At 48.5% G+C, this 18,389-nt stretch overlaps 1 protein-coding gene and 1 non-coding gene across 2 annotated transcripts in view; one reads left to right on the top strand and one right to left on the bottom strand.

The window, feature by feature from the left end:
* Positions 1-18,389, bottom strand: part of TTC32 (tetratricopeptide repeat domain 32) — a 50,770-nt gene that overhangs the window by 22,924 nt on the left and 9,457 nt on the right. The gene's annotated exons all lie outside the window — the stretch shown is intronic.
* Positions 6,115-6,221, top strand: LOC147707105 (U6 spliceosomal RNA). The gene has a single exon (XR_015296910.1). It is a non-coding gene; the product is annotated as a U6 spliceosomal RNA (small nuclear RNA).

The following is an 18,389-nucleotide window of genomic DNA, read 5'->3' as shown; positions in this document are numbered from 1 at the left end:
GATGTAATATCTGAGGGACTACCTTGAAATAGGAACGAAGTGAAGGGGTAATCTTTGACCCTATGGAGAGCACCGTTTTGGGGTCTTTAGCCTTAGATTTGCCCCTAGAGTTAGTATGCTTAGACTTGACTTCTGTACTCAAAAAAGACGAAGATGTTATCTTAACTGGTGTATTGAGAGCGGGTCCGACGGCTTCTCTAACCTCCCCAGTCCCCCCAGAGACACTCGCCTTTCTTTTTGCGCCCTCGACCACGTTTGCCACACCTCTTGGAAGTACTGGAGGAATTGGAGGTACTGGGAGTATTTAATGTAAGGGAGATCTGTGGCGTAACCTCAGCAGAAGGAGTGTGGTCAGAAGGAGTATGGTTGATTACAGTTCGAGACACACCCTCCGCAGACGTAAAAAATGCAGAGTCCCCCTTACCAGCTTCAAAGACCGCGGACCCTTCCACTGTAGCAGTTAAACAAGAATACTGTAGCTGACCTTGTAGTTCTTCCTTACTGCAGGGCACTTTATCTCTTGTACGCCGAAGGTTCACCGCGTTTGCTGAGCCCCAAAGAGGGGGGGACCAGGCTTTGCAGCTTTCTACCTCTCCTCAGCTCCAGCGCGGCAGACCAAATCATCAACCTGGGCTCTGAGCAGACCCTCCGCTCTTGAGCTGGGAGGGGGGTGGGCAGCTGCTCCCAGCCCAGGGGGGAAGATACTCCTGTGATCGCCTTAAATTTTTCGTAGCCGGTCAAAGGGTTTTGTAATATCTGACCTCCAAAAGACAGCTCACAGAGCTTACAGAGCTCTGTTCCGTCATTTTCGTTCTCCACTCGGCGTCCTCCGTCCGCTGTCAAAACCCATGGAAAGGGAAAAAGGGCTACGCGGCAGTGCTGCAGAGTAGTGCACCGCATCCCCTTGCCGAAGAAAACCGCATCTCACAAAAGTGTAACCAAAAGCAAGTTCTACATTAAGAATATAGTTGTTCCCAGAAGACCGTTATGTTTAAACGGTATATCCTCAATCTGTACTGTCATTTCTGCGGCGGGGGGCGATTTTACCGGGAGCTCGGTCCGGAGCACCGCGGCCAGCTAACTAGCTGCCGCCTTGTTTTTCCAACCCCCCATCAGTGCCACATAATTACACTGCGCTAACTAAGACTTTCGGTATTCACAGAAGGCATGTAGGAGTCCTAAAGTTAGGACTCCTAACTTCTGTGAATACCAAAATGAGTAAGTGCCTTCTGTCAATATAAAAATGGTAGTAAGTTTAGGATTTTGTCTTAAGTTAGTTCTGTGAATTGGGCCCATAATCTTCACAAAACTTCTTTACAAAGGTTTAAGCTATTGCCATTATAAATTACAATAACTTTGATTTAAGTATTAATTATTTTAAAAAATTAAAAGCCTTTTTTATTTTTAATATCAATACATCTAATTCACGTAAATACAACACATATTGCATTACAAATGCTATAGGTGTCACATTTGCGAAAGTTACAACTATTGGCATTGTAAATGACAAAGCTATTAATTTAGCTATTTTCAAACCAAACACATAAATAACAAAAATTGTCATTTACAATACCGATAGCTCAAACTTTCCTAATGCGAGACCTATTGCATTGCAAATGCTTGTTTCCAAATTTTATGGCACGACACGGAGGCCATATTATGCAAATCTCCTTTATTACTACAGCTCAGTAGCAACAATTGAAGACCATGGAACTTCAATGAACATTCTAAAGAAGTATAAAGTTCCTTGTAGACTATCTCTCATCCTTCTTTGTTGCTGCTGCTCAGAAAGATAAATATCTCTCTCTAACATCCATTACCTCCTCGTTAGTCTTCCTCGCCACATGATTTACATAGTGAGATTTAGCTCCACAACAGAACCCTCCAAAGCAAAAGAAAAACACCTCCCACCCCCTCCCAACATGGCCGACCAGTCCCACCTGACCTCTATAAGAGGCGGACCGGCCCAACCAACAGCCTGTTTTTTTTGTTCTGCGCGATTCTCTCCAGAGCGCTGTTCAGGTAAGATGGGCCGGCGTGAGCTGGCCCTGGGGTTTTAGGGTTGTGGACCTGCTCTAGCGGTCCCGGGTGCCTTATGCCTAAAAATCCCCCCCCCTCTTCCTTCTCCCGGTCCTATGGGGCCGGTTAGGTGCTGCTCTAGCGTGCCAGGGGTTTACAGGGGGGGGGGCGGCCGGGGATGTGGGGTGTTTGGTCATTCCCTTGTATCCCCAGGTCGCTACTAATGGGCCCTGGCCACTAAGTGGGCTTTGGGTCCGGCGCTGGGGGTTCTCCTGTATGTAGGATGGGGCCCCGGTTACCTTGGATACGCCTGGCGTGGGTCCTTTGGACTCACGCTGTCTAGCAGTGGACTATAACAACGGACCTGATATTCTCGTCCCGGTGTCCAATGATAGAGTCACTCTTTACGACTCCACTACGCATTTGGCTCCACTTCATCCCTGCACGCGTTAGTGCGGCGCGTTTCCCTGGTATTCCTGTCTGCTGAAGAAGTGCTCAGTGGTGGTGCGCATACTTTGCATGTAGGAGGCGCCTGGTTCAATCCCCGGTGTCTCCAGTCTTTTGCCATATACGGTCGCAGGGGGTGGCCCCTGGCCATGCCCCCGTGATTTGGCCTGCCTGCGTGTGACATGCCTCGCACGAGGTCGCTTCGGCGCTTGTAGGTGTATGGGACTCTTACTTTAAGGGTCGTGGGTTCGAGCCCCACGTTGGGCGAAAATGAGTAATTTTTGCCTGAATATTGCATTGACTCTCATAATATGGAGATTAATCTTGCATTAGACATGCAATAACTCCCAGAAATTGTATATACCGTTGTTCTTCGGTACTACGAAGCCTAGCTGCTGTCTGCACCTACCTCGTCGGTCGGCGGGTCCTCGGGGGCTCTGCTGGTAGGGTCCGGGTGTTTGGTCTGCATCCTCGGGTCACGGCGCTGGTCGCTTCCGCCTCCTGACGGGGTTTTCTTGCATTTCCTGGGTCCCGCGGCTGGTTGCAGCGCGGGGGTTGTCTACGGGTGCCTCCCGCCTCTTGGGGGCGGGGCAGCGCTCGGCCAGGTGCGGCCTCTGTAGCGGCCAGGGCTGTAGGTTCACTTGCAGGCGGCGGGCGCGGCGGCACGCGGAGCGGTCCGAGGCGCTGGAGCTCACAGGTGAGGCTTCTGCCGTTGGTGGGTCTGCCCCCACGAAGGATCCGTTCCTGCAGGGGCGGTGATGTTTGTTTTGTTGGCGGTTCCACCCACTCCGCTAGTATCTGCCGTCCTCGGGCGGCTCTGCTGGTGCGAGGAATTGTCCCCGGCGCCTGGGGCAGCGTTCAGGAGGACACGGCTGTTCCGGTTGTCATCCGGGGGGCCCGTGTTTCCCCCGAGGACGGTCTGGGGCGTGGAGCCAGATTGAGGGCTCAATGGACTGTGGCGTCCACTACAGGGTGCCATAATCGGCCTCATGAAGTCCTGGCCCCTCTTCCGTCACCATCGACGGAGCCTCCCATTTCCGGAGGGGCTCGCTGCGACTGCATTTTGTACTCCGGGGGTTAGGGGTGCTATAGCTCAAAGGTAGGTCTTGGCCCTTTGGTACGGACAGCCCTCACAGGCCAGGATTCGAATCCGGCCATGGCTGCAGAGCTATCCCAGGGTGGTTTGGCCCGGGTGCCGGGGTCGTTCCCCTGCCGCGGCGGGTCTTCAGTTCAGGGGGTGCCAGGGCCCGGTTTTTTCCTCGCCTCGGTGCCTTTCCCACTCGTGGCCTCCCATTCTGCTTCTCTGGGCAAGGGCGTGTGTTTGTCGCATACGCGACCCCCACGAGGCTTAGGTGGCCTTGCCTCCACCTGAATGTGCCAGAGGGTACTACTGCGGCATTGGGCCATTCCACCCTGTAAGCGCCTGGTCTCGTACGCTCTCAGTAGAGGAGCAGGGTCGGGCCTGGTTGGTCCCGGGAGGGGAGTCGGCCTGGGCATACCGGGTGCGGTAGGCTTTAGGCATTCATTCCGGCGCCTTGAGACCCTTAGGGGGTGTTGTGCGCTTTTCTTGGGTCGCTTACGCGAAGGAAGTTTTGGCGTGGCCCCTGTGCTGGGTGGTCACGCGCCAGGTTGTGGAGAAGTGTGGCTCAATGGTTAGAGCAGCAGACCCTGATGCGGAGGTCTAGCCCGGGACCAGTGTTCAATTCCCCGTCTCGTCGGGTCTTGGGCTCGAAAATTCTACCGACCTGATTGTCCTCGCCTCGGTGCATATTCCTACCATGGTGTCCCGCTCTGCAACTCAGGGCAATAGCTTGCTTAATCTCCAGGAGGGCCCCCACAACGCTAAGGATGCCTGGCCTCCACCTGGTGGGTGCCCAGGTGTGGACGACTCACAGGGAAAGCCTGGAGGGGTCCACAGCGGTATTTTACGTCCCTAGGGGTGAGGGCGTCTCGCCTTCTCTTGGGATGGGGCCCTTCGACATTTCCCCCGGATTTCGGGGTGTCAGCCTTCACGTGGGGTGTTCTGGGCTTCCGGGCCCGGGTTTTCGAGTGCTCGCTTCGGCAGCACAATTACTAAGATTGGCTTTTCCCGGTCTCGTGCTGGTGCGGCCGCTCCCGTTTTGTTCGCCCCTTGATCCTGGCTTTCGGCCATCTCCCTCCCTGGGATTCCCGGGGGGGGGGGGGGGGGGGGGGGGGCTGTCGCCTCCATTGCGTCCCTTCTTGGGACGTTGCTGTCAGGGTTCTTGGGCTCTTTGGGCTTGCTGGCCGGTGTCCAGTCTTGCGGTTTTCCGCGGGATCCGCCTTCTCGGAAGGTTTGGGTACCTTCTCCTTCCCTTGTCTCGCCTGTGGATTTTTTCTGGGCCCGTGGGTGGGGAGGGTACTCCTGGCCCGCCTAGTGGAGCTTCTTCGCCGGGTGGGGGACTGGGTGTTCCCTGTATGGACGTATGGTTCTTCTCGGCCTCGTCGTTTTCGTGGGTGAGGCGTCTCGTCAGGCGGTGTCTCTCCTCCGTCGGCTCCCTGCACTTTGTGCGGTGGTCCCTTCGGCCCCCGTCTCGGGCTTGTCCTCCTTCGGGGGTCGTGTGCCTGGTCCCGGTTCTTCCCTCTGGTTCTTTCGGGGGGGGGTTTGGCCGGGGCGTTTGGGGGTCGTTGGGATCTCCTGCAGTCTCGCTGCTCCTCGTGCTTCGGGGGTTGCTGGCAGTCCTCCTGGCCTGCCGTTTGTTGCACCAGTGCTTCGGGGGTCGGTCGACCTGGCGCCTGTCCTTCCCCCGGGGTCCAACGGAGTCGGGTCTGGCCTTCGTTGCCTGGTCTCGCCCTGCCCCGGTGGTGTTTCGACGCCTGGGGCCTCGGCTAGGTCTGCCTCCGATGTCTCTGTTCGCGGAGGGGGACTCGGCCCTCCGACCCGGGTTCTACTCCTCCTTCCGGGTCCTAATTGCCTGTCTTTCGCGTGGCCTTTCGGTCTGATGTACGCGTTTCCCCCGTGCCCTCTGAGATCGCGGGTCCTCGGCAGGATTCGCTTGGGCAGGGCCGGGGTGCTCATGGGTGCTCGACTCGGCAGCGCATGGCCTTGTTTTGGAACGTTACAGTGAAGAGGTGCCTGGCACCCGCGCGTGGTTGCCACGCAAGTCGTGGTGCGTTCCGGTTTTTAGTTCCCGGCGGAGTCCACCGCCCCGGGTACCCTCTCCTATGGCGAGCTGACGGTTCGAGCCTCCTGGCCGATCCCGGATCTTCCCGTGCCGTGGTTGGGTCCCCCGCTCTCGGCGTCGGTGTTGAGCCGGCTCTTGTCGGCTGGCCTGCCTCCTTCTGCAGGCCCGGTTCTTGTGCGGAGGACGCTGCTTGCTCGGGGGTTGTGGCTTTGCTGCTGGGTTCCCGCAGGTCTTCCACGTTCTCTGCCTGTGCCCGGCGCTGGGCGTCCTTCTCGCGTTGGCGCGGTCGGCTTGGTGCTGTCCCCGCCTCCGTGGTCCCCTTGCGGGTCTTGGTTGTCCGGTCTGAGGGTTTTCCTGGGGCGTGGCCCCTTCTTCCCTGTGGGCCCGGTGGGCGGCCTTGCGGGCCTTCCACAGTCCGGTGTTCGACGGCCTGGTTTCCCTGGCTCCCTTGGCTCCGATGTTGTTTATCCTTCGCCCTCGGACGCTCTGCCGGTCTCCCCCTTGGGTGCTCGCTTCGGCAGCACATATACTAATATTGGAACGTTACAGAGGAGATTTGCTGGGCCCCTGCGCAAGGGTGACTCGCAAATTCGTGAGGCGTTCCATATGTGTTCTCTCTCTCGTTCTACGAGCTCTTCGGGGTCCGCCCTTTTGGGCCCCGGCCCTCGGTGGCTTTGCGGTTCCTCACCTTTCAGGTGGTTTTTCCCTGGTGGCAGTGGTGTCTGCTGGGCGGAGGGGCGTGCGGGGGTCGTTCCTCCGCTCCCCGCCCTTCTTGCGGGTTTTTGCCGGACGGGGTTGTTCCTCCGGCATGTCCCCCGTGTCCTTCCCGGGGTTCCTTCCCTGGGGCCTCGGACTCGGGTGGTATCTTTACCGCTTTTCCCTGCCGACGAGGTTCCTCTCTTGTCCGTGCTGGTTGTTCAGCGTGCGGTTTTGGCTTCTCTTGGCCGCACGTCGTTCCTTTCCCGGTTCGTTCGGACCACTAGCCCTCTTTCCACCTTGGTTCGCTGGCTTCCACAGGCTATCATCCCTTCCTACGCTTCGCTGGGTTCGGTGGATCCGGCGGAGGTCCAGGGTCGGTCCACGGGGGGTGGCCCGGCGTCCTGGGCCCCCTTCAGGGTGTCTCCTCTGTGGAGATTTGTCGGGCGTCGGCGGGGTCGTCCCCCGCCTTGTTCATGGGACTCTTTCGGTCCAGGGGGTCTTCGCTGGGGCCGTTCGGAAGACAGGTGCTGCGGCTCCTGGCTGGCCTACTTTTCCTTTATATCTTGATTTCAGGTTTCCTGTGATCCCTGTTTTCTTGTCTTTGATTCTACTTCAACCTTGGGTTGGTCTCTCTGCATCACCGTGTGGTGTTGTTTTTATGGTGGTCAATGAAGCCTTGTTGGCTTGGGTATTTGCTCACTATGTAAATCATGTGGCGAGGAAGACTAACGAGGAGGTAATGCCCCGGTTACTTACCGGTAATCTTCATTACTCCGAGTATAGTCTTCCTCGCCACATGAGTTCCCTCCCCCCTCCCTGTCTGGCTATCGGCTTCATTGTTTGCTTGGTAGATCAGGCTGTTGGTTGGGCCGGTCCGCCTCTTATAGAGGTCAGGTGGGACTGGTCGGCCATGTTGGGAGGGGGTGGGAGGTGTTTTTCTTTTGCTTTGGAGGGTTCTGTTGTGGAGCTAAAGCTCACTATGTAAATCATGTGGCGAGGAAGACTATACTCGGAGTAATGAAGATTACCGGTAAGTAACCGGGGCATTAACTGATCTTGCATGTCTTTGCTTTATTAAGATCTATATATGATTAACTCATTATATTTCATGGGCGTTAACTGTACTTCATTGTAGGAGTCGTTTTTTTCACTTAATAATGTCTTTTTATACAATTGTGGGGAAAATGTGTTCCTTTTCACTTTAATCGATTTATTGACTGAGGCGCCCTCCTTAATACAACTTTTTTCTATCTCCGGTCTGATTAGGTATGGTTTACTTTTGAAATATCGCGCACAAGACTGACTTGCCCCCGTTACGCATTCTATTGCACTCTCTCTCCTACCTTCAAAGCGCTTCCACTCCTGCTCTCAGGCCTCTGCCCTAGCCACTTCCTGCATCACAATTTCGGGAAAGTATTTGGGCTTGACCGCCCCCCTCCGATAACGAACCTTGGAAGGGGATGGATTAGAAGAACGAACTTTAGCATTGGCCGACGCACGTCTCTGCGAGCATGCCGGCTATTTTAGATGCTTGGGAATCGCTCATTGATTATCATTAGGCAGGCATTTTATGAAATCGGGACTTTACACGTACCCTTCAAGGAAATGACAGTTGTAACGCTTATTGTGTTCAACACATCGACGGAATTACAGCACTTTGATTGATTCTCTACACTACTACTAGATTTAATATTTTAATCAATATTTATAATAATTAAATTAATTACTTAAAATTAATTCATCTAAAATTTATTTATTTATTTATTTATTTTAGGTTTTTATAGAGCGCGTAGTCACCCACGAGTATCCCAGCGCTAAACCTCAGGCTCCTAAAGGACGAAAGTATGGGATGTTGACGACTCAGGGGAAGAGTAGGGTTTTAAGGGACTTCCTGAATCGTAGGAGGTTTGGTTCCGCTCTGAGACTCGGGGGGAGCGAGTTCCATTTTTTTGCTGTGTTGACTGAGAAGCGGCGGCCACCTGCGCGGGCCTTCTTCACCCTGGGAATCATGATAAGGTTTGCATGTTCTGACCGAAGCGCTCTCGTAGGTCTGTAGGGTGTGATCCAGTTGTTGAGAATTGGGGGGCCTGCATTGTGCAGTACCTTGTGGGCCAAGCAAAGGGCCTTGAAAGTTACTCTTTCCCTAATTGGGAGCCAGTGTAGTTTCCTCAATGCAGGTTTGGCTGATGTTCGGGCTGGAGTGTTCGTAAGTAGTCGGGCTGCGGCATTCTGGGTTTTTTGCAACGTTTGGAGAGTGGATTCCGGTGCTCCCAGGTAAATGGCGTTGCTGTAGTCCAGCCTGGATAAAATTAGGCCTTGGATCAGCAGAAGTCCGGACTGGAATGGAAGTAGGGGGAGCACCTTTCTGCATGATCTCAGTAGGCCATAGCAGATGCCGGCCGTTTTTCTTGCCTGTGTTCTGAAGGAGAGATCTGTCTCCAACCATACTCCCAGACTCTTAACATCCATCTTGGGGGTAGGGGGTTCACCCATACAGGCGGGCCAGATGTTAGGGGGAAGGTTCATGGTTTTGTGTCCTAGGAGCAGAATCTCCGTTTTTGATCCATTTAATTTTAGGGCTGAGGCACTCATCCATTGATGGACATTGGAGAGGCAGTCGTGGAGATTGGAAGGCTCTAGCTTGGGGTGGGAAAGCGTCACCACCAACTGAGTATCGTCAGCATAGCTGACGATGGTGACTCCAAATGGTGAGACCAGCTCCTCCAGTGGGGCCATATACACGTTAAACAACGTGGGGCTTAGTGATGAGCCCTGTGGCACACCACACCGGAGGGGGATGGAGAGGGAGCGCTTTCACCTTCCCAGGCTTGGAAGGAGCGTTGGGAGAGAAAGGACGTGAGCCATTTCAGCGCTCTGTCTTTCACTCCGATGTTATCTAGACGTTGAGTTAGGACCTGATGGCTGACCGTGTCGAAGGCCGCGCTCAGGTCTAGGAGGACCACTGCCACTGATCCTCCTGTATCGATAATTTCCCTGGTCTTCTCTACTGCTGCGAGGAGAGCAGTGTCAGTGCCCTGACCTGGTCTAAAGCCTGTCTGTGAGTTTTTGAGGAGTTGGTTTGCTTCTAGGAAGTGTGACAGCTTTTTATTCGCTAGCTTCTCGGCGACCTTACCTATCCAGGGGAGGAGCGAGATTAGTCTGTAATTGATACAAGATGTCTGAACCCCTACCAAACATCGAGGGACATCTAGAAAGACTCATTAACAAAGCCTTTGAAAAGGTAATTGGTTCTATTGATGAAACCATCAATAAAAAACTGGAGTCTTTAACATCCCCACGCCTTTCCACTAGTAACCACCAAGAAGGAGCAAAAAAGGCTGCAAAAAAGCGGAGATTTGGAGAAAGTAAGGGAAAGGACCCTAAAAGATCAAAAACCTCCTTTCTCCCTTCACACCTTCGGGGTGGTGACATGAATGGTGCCTCGGGCACCCCATTTGTGCAAAAAGAAGGCCCAGAGCCCCCTATTGATACTAGTGACAATTCAGAACCAGAAATAGACCTCTCTTATTCTTCTGAATTCAATACCGACGAGGAAGAGGCGCAAGAAAGGGGAACGGGGAGCTCACAAACGGCACTGAAGGCCCAAGATAATAATATGGGTCTCTTGGACCCTTTGGGTAATCCTATGTTTGATCCCCTCCTAATCAAACATCCTTTATCACCAGATTGAACTCCCTCCCAACATGTGGGAGACTATCTTACACTCTGGCTTAAAAGGGAGATCCCACAAGAAGTAAGAGCTAGATTACGCTCCGAATGCCCTAGACCCTCATTACCAAATAAAATTGTGGCAACCCCTGAACTTGATCCAAAAGTAGTGGCCTTTATTTCAAAGACCTCTACAGACACAAGAAAAGGCATTGACAAAGGCTTGAGATCTTGCCAAAATTGCCTCCTTGATACAGTGGGTCCTATTACAAAATTTTTTGAAATGGCAGAATCAGCTTACTTACAGGATCGCCAAGTAGACCCCCAAGAACTCAGGGAATGGGTTCAGAGGGCCATTTGTTTAATTGGTAACGCCAATACTGCATTGTCTATTGAAAGAAAAAAGGGATCCTCTTTAAAATAGATCCAAAATTAATTGAATTGGCAAAAAGTAATGGAGGGGAAAATACACAGGGTTTCCTTTTGGAGACGAAATCATTAAGGACATGGCCAGATATGTTGGAGCCTTCAGCTCAATTCAAAAATCACAGAAAGACATCAAAAAAGTCTTTCAAGAACGTGTTTTTAGACGGGCCGGGAGAATGCAGGGTCGTTTCCCCGGCCGTGGAAATTTAAACACAAGACCCTTTATCTCCTGCGGAGGAGGAAGATACACTAATAATTAAAACTTCAGTCAATTCTACCCGCAAAGACAAAGAAGCCGCGGACGCAACTTTAGAGGAGAACGAAGACAACGTTCAATTTCTTCAGGTAAGAACCTTATCAGACCCTATAGATACCCCTCCAAAAGTAGGGGGGAGACTACGCCAATTTGCTGGGAACTGGAATCTAATAACAAAAGACCCTTGGGTTCTCAATACTGTCAGAGGTTACAAAATAGGTTTTATAACTACGCCGCATCAACCAAAACCCCCACAAGAAATAGTTTTCTCTGGAAAGGACAGGGCTCTAGTGTCTCAAGAGTTTCAAGAACTTTTAAAAAAAGGTGCAATTATAGAGACTAATCAGATGGGTTTCTTGAGCAATATATTCCTTGTGGAAAAGAAAAACAAGGAACAGAGACCAGTCATAAATTTGAAAGAATGAAATCAATGAGTAGTTTATCAACATTTCAAAATGGAGGGAATTCACCTCCTACGAGACATCTTAAGAAAAGGAGACTGGTTGACAAGATTAGACCTAAAAGACGCTTATCTAACAATACCGATTTGGATACACCACCAAAAGTTTCTCCAATTTACGTGGCAAGGCCATTTATATCAGTTTTGCAGCCTCTCCTTCGGTCTGTCTTCCTCCCCATGGTGTTTCACCAAGGTTCTTCGTCCCGTTGCCTCATGGCTGAGAGAGAAAGGGATAAGACTGATAATATATCTCAACGACATACTCCTAATGGGTCAGTCGAAAAAGACCGTTCTTCATACGAACCTTACAATCAATCTATTACAACACTTAGGCTTGTGATAAACTTAAAAAAGTCTTGCACAGTTCCATCCCAACAAACTCAATTTTTGGGTTTTCTGGTAGACAGTGTCAATGCAGAACTTCGCCTACCAAGCGACAAAGTAAGGAAAGTAAGGAAAGAAATCAGAAAAATCCTGAAACTAAAGGAGTTTCCCCTAAGATTTCTAGCCAAATTGTTAGGCCTTCTTTCTTCAACAATCCAAGCGATCTTCCCAGGCCCTCTTCATTACCGGGCACTACTCAAGACACATTACTTGAGATTGAACCAATCCTACTCCCAACTAATCTTCCTAAATCAAGATTCGAGAACAGAACTCTTATGGTGGTTAAAGAATCTGGAGGCATGGAATGGCAGAGCCATTTTTGGGGAAGAACCAGATCTTATAATAGAGTCGGATGCGAGTTTGGAAGGATGGGGAGCTAGATGTGGAAATTTGACTACTGGGGGTCGTTGGACTCCTCAAGAGAAGATGTTACACATCAATTGCTTGGAACTTCTAGCAGGTTCCTTTGCAATTCGTCTTTTACTCAGAACTCAATGAAATGTTGTGTAACCCTTCGCATGGACAATGTATCAGCAGTTCGATATGTCTCGAAATTGGGGGGGTCCTCACTCGAAGGACTTAACAGACCTAGCGAAGACCCTCTGGAGCTTTTGCCTGAACAAAGGTATCTCTGTTGTGGCAGAACACATTCCTGGACTAAACAACGAAGTAGCCCACTGGTACTCAAGAAATTTTCGAGACTCCAGCAATTGGAGACTGAACAGACGAATATTCCTAACAATTCAGTCCATGTGGGGTCCCTTCAAAACAGACCTGTTTGCGGACCGTATGAATACCCATCTGAAAAACTTCTTCAGTTGGAGACCGGATCCTGAAGCTCTAAGTGTAAATACCTTCCTTCAAGATTGGAGAGGACTAGCACCTTATGCTTTCCCTCCTTTTGCAATGCTTCCTCGAGTTCTCCTTCATGCTCGACGTTACAAACAGAGCATGGTATTAATAGCTCCTCTTTGGAGATCCCAAGCTTGGTTTCCCATCATCCTAGAAATGAGTATAGATTTTCCCATTCTGATTCCCTCTTTCAAAGAAATCCTACTGGATCCAGAGGGTCATATCCATCCACTAGTAGAACAGGGTCTTCTACCTCTGACGGCATGGAGGATTTACGGCGACAATGGCGAATCCCTGGGCTTTCGTCTAATGCTTTCAGACTCATTTCTGAATCCTGGGCATCAGGAACAAGGAAAGCATATAGATTAGCATGGGATAAATGGGTTCGCTGGTGCGTTCAACGATGTTATGATCCCATTCCAACTGATTTAGTTAATGTTATTAATTACCTTTCAGACCTTTTCACCTCCGGTCTATCTTATAGAACCGTAAACGTTTACAGATCTGCAATATCAGCTGGTCATTCTTTAATTAATGGAATTTCTGTGGGACAGAACCTTTTAACTAGAAAATAATGAGAAGAATGAGGGTTATAAACCCACCTGGTCCAAAATATACTACTCTGTGGGACGTTACCCTTGTTCTTCGAACTTTATCTTCATGGGGAGATAATTCTTCCCTTTCCCTTAAACGTATTTCTTTTAAACTTACTGTTCTACTATGCTTAGTTTCTTTTAGAAGAACCTCAGATGTTAAAGCTTTAGATATCTCAAGCAGAGCCTTTCAACCCGAAGGAGTTTGTTTTTTCATTAAAAAGAGAACTAAAACGCTTTCTTCTTCTATTTTCTACCCCTGTTTTAGCGGAAATAGTAGTCTTTGTGTAGTTAAGTGTTTAAAAGAATATGAAAAAAGAACCTGAGTTTTAAGATTAAATGAATCTCAATTATTAATCTCTTATAGATCCCCTCATAAAGAAGTCTCTGCTCCAACTTTAGCCAGATGGGTTAAAAATGTCATGTATGAAAGTGGTGTGGATGTCTCAATTTTTGGTGCTCATTCTATTAGAGGTGCTTCTGCATCAAAAGCTTACTGTCTAGGGGGAGGATTACAAGATATCCTTAGAGCTGCAGATTGGTCAAATGATACTATGTTTAAAGCTTGTTACTTCAGACCAATCAATAATGTGATTGATAATGTTCTTAATGCACTTTAAACTTGCATAATATGGCCTCCGTGTCGTGCCATAAAATTAGATTTTTCACAGCCTGCTGGGCAGAAAATCTGGATTTATTTAAGGACACGGAGGCTAATATTATCCCTCCTCTTATACTGTATCCCACCCTATTCTTTTGTACGATATTATGATATTTCATTTTCTCTTTCAGAGTAAAGGTGGTTCTTCTCTTCTGGAAGTTGGTATTTGGAAGTTCTTGGTTCTCCAGTTATTTTGAATCTTACGCTTATGTTCTTCATGATGATCTTTCTTCGCAGTTCTTGAACAAAGAAGGATGAGAGATAGTCTACAAGGAACTTTATACTTCTTTAGAATGTTCATTGAAGTTCCATGTTCTTCAATTGCTGCTACTGAGCTGTAGTAATAAAGGAGATTTGCATAATATTAGCCTCCTTGTCCTTAATAAAATCCAGATTTTCGGCCCAGCAGGCTGTGAAAAATCTAAATTGTCATTTACAATACCGATAGCTCAAACTTTCCTAATGCAAGACCTATTGTATTGCAAATGCTTGTTTCTGTATGGTTGTCCTTTTTTGAGTGGTCTGCCCTGCTGCCTAGTGACATGTTGACAGGGAGAAGTGTACTGCATTTTGCCACTCACTTGACTAGCTGTAGAGTAGTATCCAAGTTGCAAGGATTTTTTCCGGTCTATATAATCTGTGCAAGAGGACACTTTCGGTGACTGGAAGGGAGGATCTGCAGCATAGCAGTCCTAAATAACGCAGGTTCATAGGCAAGCTCAATTTTAGATATGCCAATACAGATTGTGACCACCTGCATTTAAACAATGATGAATGTGTGAATGAACATGCTGAGATTTTCTACTAGAAAGAAGGCTAAAGAATGTGCATATTGTTAGGTTAGTGGACACAATCAGAGAGAGAAAATTATTGGCCCAAGATAAATTAGTTACTTAAAGTGGGAGAAGAAAACTGCAAAATGCTACTACCTGCTTCAAATGATATACATTTACTACCATATTACATTTTATAATATACCAAAGGGGTTGGGTGCTGCCCCCTTTCCCCGGTAACAACCAGTCTGTTTTTTAACCACAAATAGACTAGCAGTTTTTAGGTTCATTTTAAATACAGCCAACCATGCTAAATAAGGAGCAGAGGAATACATTTTTAAAAGTGAGTAACCAAGAACACACGATTTAGCCAAATGGGAAAACCAGGAATAAAAAACTGCAACCAAGAGGAATGTTTTTAAGTATTCCACTGGACCACAATTTGGATGGCGATTATTCTGATGGAAATTTTACATTTTTGACATTCTAAACTTTATTTCGGTTTGTTTATGAACCATAAAAGTACAACAACAACAACAAAAAAACACATTTTAAGCAATGAAATAATACACATGTTACATCCCAGTTCATATACATAGTCCACAAGTTTCCATTTGGTGGCGGAGTCCCGTTAAGATATTTAAGACAATAAGTTATATATTAACAGTTTAAAAAGTTAAAATACAGTAGAAACCCAAAGTTTTCCTGGGAGAGTTATCTAACAACAAACCAGGAAGCTTTGTTACTTCCGAAACAATCTCTGTCTTGTTAACCACATAGAAAACAGGAACTTAGCAATGGCTGTAACTATTAGTGCATAAATATCGGATTTTAAAATTCTAAAAAACTCTAGATAATTCCTAACTCCCAGGTTCACACATAGCTGTATAATCCATTTCTTTCTACTGTTGCAGTAGGCAGGACAGAACAAGATTACATGCATTAAGGTCTTGTTAGGGTTATCGCATCCTGGGCAGGGGCGAGCTGGACCCTCTTTCCATTTGTCTGTGTATGAGTGCAGAGGCAGTGTGCCATATCTAAACTGTAGATACAGCTTCTTTGCTAGAACCGGTTCAATCATATCTAATTCCTTCTCAAAGCTGTAAACGTTCTTAAGATCTAAGAAACTATCGGTGAGACTGGAGGGCCTGGCTGATTGGAGAGCTTCCTATAGATTATGGTGTTTTATGGTCTCAGCCAGGGTTTGTCTCGAGATAGCTTGGCATGCGGCCTCCGGATTGGACCACAGGTTCTCCAAGCCAATCCTGGTCGCCTGCCCCTTATGAATGATAGCCACTGTATCCTGCCTACACCCTGACAGGCCATCACGGTCTTCAGTTCTTCTTTATAGCTCTCAAGCTCCGGGACACTCCACAATCTTCGCCAATAGAGAAGTGGGCGAGAGGCAATTGCTTCTGCAATTGGCCTCAGGTTTAGATCCAGCCTTAGTGGAATTAGCGGTGTGCTTTTTGGTAGAGAAAGCAACTGTCTAATAAAGTTATTCTCAGTAACACCGATCTCAATTGCTGGTCGGTGCCCCTAGAGTTCCGCCCCGTAGAGAGTGGAAGATCTGGCTTGAACTTTATATATTTCTAGCGGTGCACTCACTAGTTTATGCACGCAAGTTTTCTGCACTCTTAAGATTCCCCCCGCGGACTGTGAAAGCCCTAAATTAGCCTTAGACATTTGGGTGTCCCACCCCATTTTGTCGTTCAGCGTCAAACCTAGGTAGACAAAGTTATTTACTCTTTCCAGGGGTCGTCCATCCATTTTCGGGTGAGGACAATTGATTGTGCTGGCGTTAAACACCATGTACTTTGTTTTATCTATGTTAATCACCAGATTCCTTTTCTTACAGAATTCGGTAAATTGGTCTAACACCCGCTGCATCCCCATTGGTGTTTTTGAAAGCAGCAGGGTGTCGTCCGCAAACATTAGTGCAGGGAATTTACCGCCAGCTAGATTGGGGGCATCAATATTTTTTGCGCTGGTCAAATCATCTATAAGGCCATTTAAAAAGAGGGAAAATAGAGTGGGGGCAAGTACACACCCCTGCCTGACTCCCTTCTCGATTGGGAATGCTCTAGTCAACGGACCAGATTTACCAAAGCGTACCTTTGCAAAGGTTCCTTCATGGAGTCTTTTAAATTGATGGCACAGGTAAGGAGGAATCCCCTTATTAGTTAGTATGCTCCACAGTTGGTTCCTATCCACCATATCAAAGGCGGATTTGAGGTCCACAAACGTTAGGTACAGGCTGCCCCCATCCAGGACCACATGCTTCCAGTAAAGTACCTGGAGCCGTAGTAGTTGGTCAATGGTCGATGTTTTGGCTCTGAACCCTGCTTGCAGGTGGGAGAGAATATTGTTCTCCAAATCCAATCCTGCAGGCGTTGTAAAAGGAGTCTGGCATAGATTTTTTGTGTGACATCAATAAGGCTAATTGGTCTATAATTTGATGGTACCAGCGGAGAGCCCTTTTTATAAACCGGAATGATTTCGGCCCCCAGCCAGGTGCTAGGGAGTTCTTGTCCGTCCAAAATGGCGTTAAATAGGACAGTCAAGTAAGGGGCCCATATCTTCAGCTCATCTCTGTAGAGATCACCAGGAATCCTATCCAACCCCGGGGCCTGATTAGGTTTCAGTGCTAGTACCGCTAGTGTCACTTCCGACAAAGTAAATAGAGGAGGGTGCCAGCTTGGATCCAACCTCAGGGGAAAACTTGGTAAGCCAATAGTTAGGGAAGCGGGACTAGAATAAAGATCTCTAAAGTAAGCACACCAAGCTTCCTCAGCGATGTTAGGGTCGATCTTAGACTTGCCCTCTACCTTCCCAGTGTGAACCAGATTCCAAAAGGATCGAGCATCTTTCGCAATTAATGCCTGTTTGATCGCATGCCATCTCTCAGTTTCCCATTCAGATTTTGCATGGAACAGGAGATCCTTATAAGCCTTCCTTGCAGTCATAATGGAAGTCCTACTGCCTGTTTTAAGAGCGGATACTAAAGTAGTTTTCGCCCTCCTACATGACTGGTTATACCAGGGATTAGAGTCCCGTGGCTGCCGTTGGCTCTGGTTGGAGGGTTTGTAGAAACTGCCCGCCAAGGCCGTCATTAATTCTTTATGGATTTCTAAAACTTTAGCGCCTTCCGCAAAATTTGGGACACTCTCGTACAGTGCTGACAACCGCTCTAGCTGAGGAATTACACTTTTGTACATCAAAGCCAGATTTTCTGGTGAAGTCTTAATAGAGGCCCAGCGGATTCTTTGACCACCCTGTATAATCCTAATATTGCTAGAAACGGTATCAGCCTCTTGTTGCACCGCCTCAGGATGTGGCAGATCCAGCTCCACCACCAAAGGGTTATGATCACTTTCCGAGCGATCGTGTACATGGAAGTTACAAATCAGTGGCCATAAAGACAAACTAGCCATAAAATAATCGATTATTGACGAATGGCCCATTCCATTATAAATACACTTTCCTGGACTATCCCCCGGAAAGCGACCATTACATGCTCTAAGTGAAAATGTATACGTCAAGGATGTGAGCTGCATAACCATAGGTGACCAGGATTTAGTTTGATAGACATTAGGAAATGGAATCTGGCAGGCGTCATCCTCGTCTGACGATATCTGAATAACCCCCCCAAGTGGCTCGTAGTGGCAGTTGAAGTCTCCCCCTATTAACACCTTAGTCTCGCTAGGGAGGCTGACTCTAGAGTCTGTGATGTCCCTCCCCCACGAACAGGGCGTAAGTAGATATTGATAATTGCCAATTTGGGTGTGTTTGGGCGAGCTAAAAGAATACATAATATGTCGCGGCTATTAGTGTTGATCCTTTTAACCGAGAACCCAAGGTGGACACCCACCCATATGGTCAGGCCACCAGATGGCCTGCCTCTAGCACCCTTTATGGCAAGTTCAGCGTGAGTAACAAACCCCATTCTATGGTGGGTGGTCATAGCCCATGTTTCTTGAAATATACAGATACCATAAGTATCCACA

The sequence above is a fragment of the Lissotriton vulgaris genome, chromosome 6, assembly GCF_964263255.1.
Source record: "Lissotriton vulgaris chromosome 6, aLisVul1.2, whole genome shotgun sequence".
In the NCBI taxonomy this organism is placed as follows: domain Eukaryota; kingdom Metazoa; phylum Chordata; class Amphibia; order Caudata; family Salamandridae; genus Lissotriton; species Lissotriton vulgaris.
The sequence above is the reverse complement of the archived record's forward strand: the minus strand, read 5'-3'. Positions and strand labels throughout refer to the sequence as shown.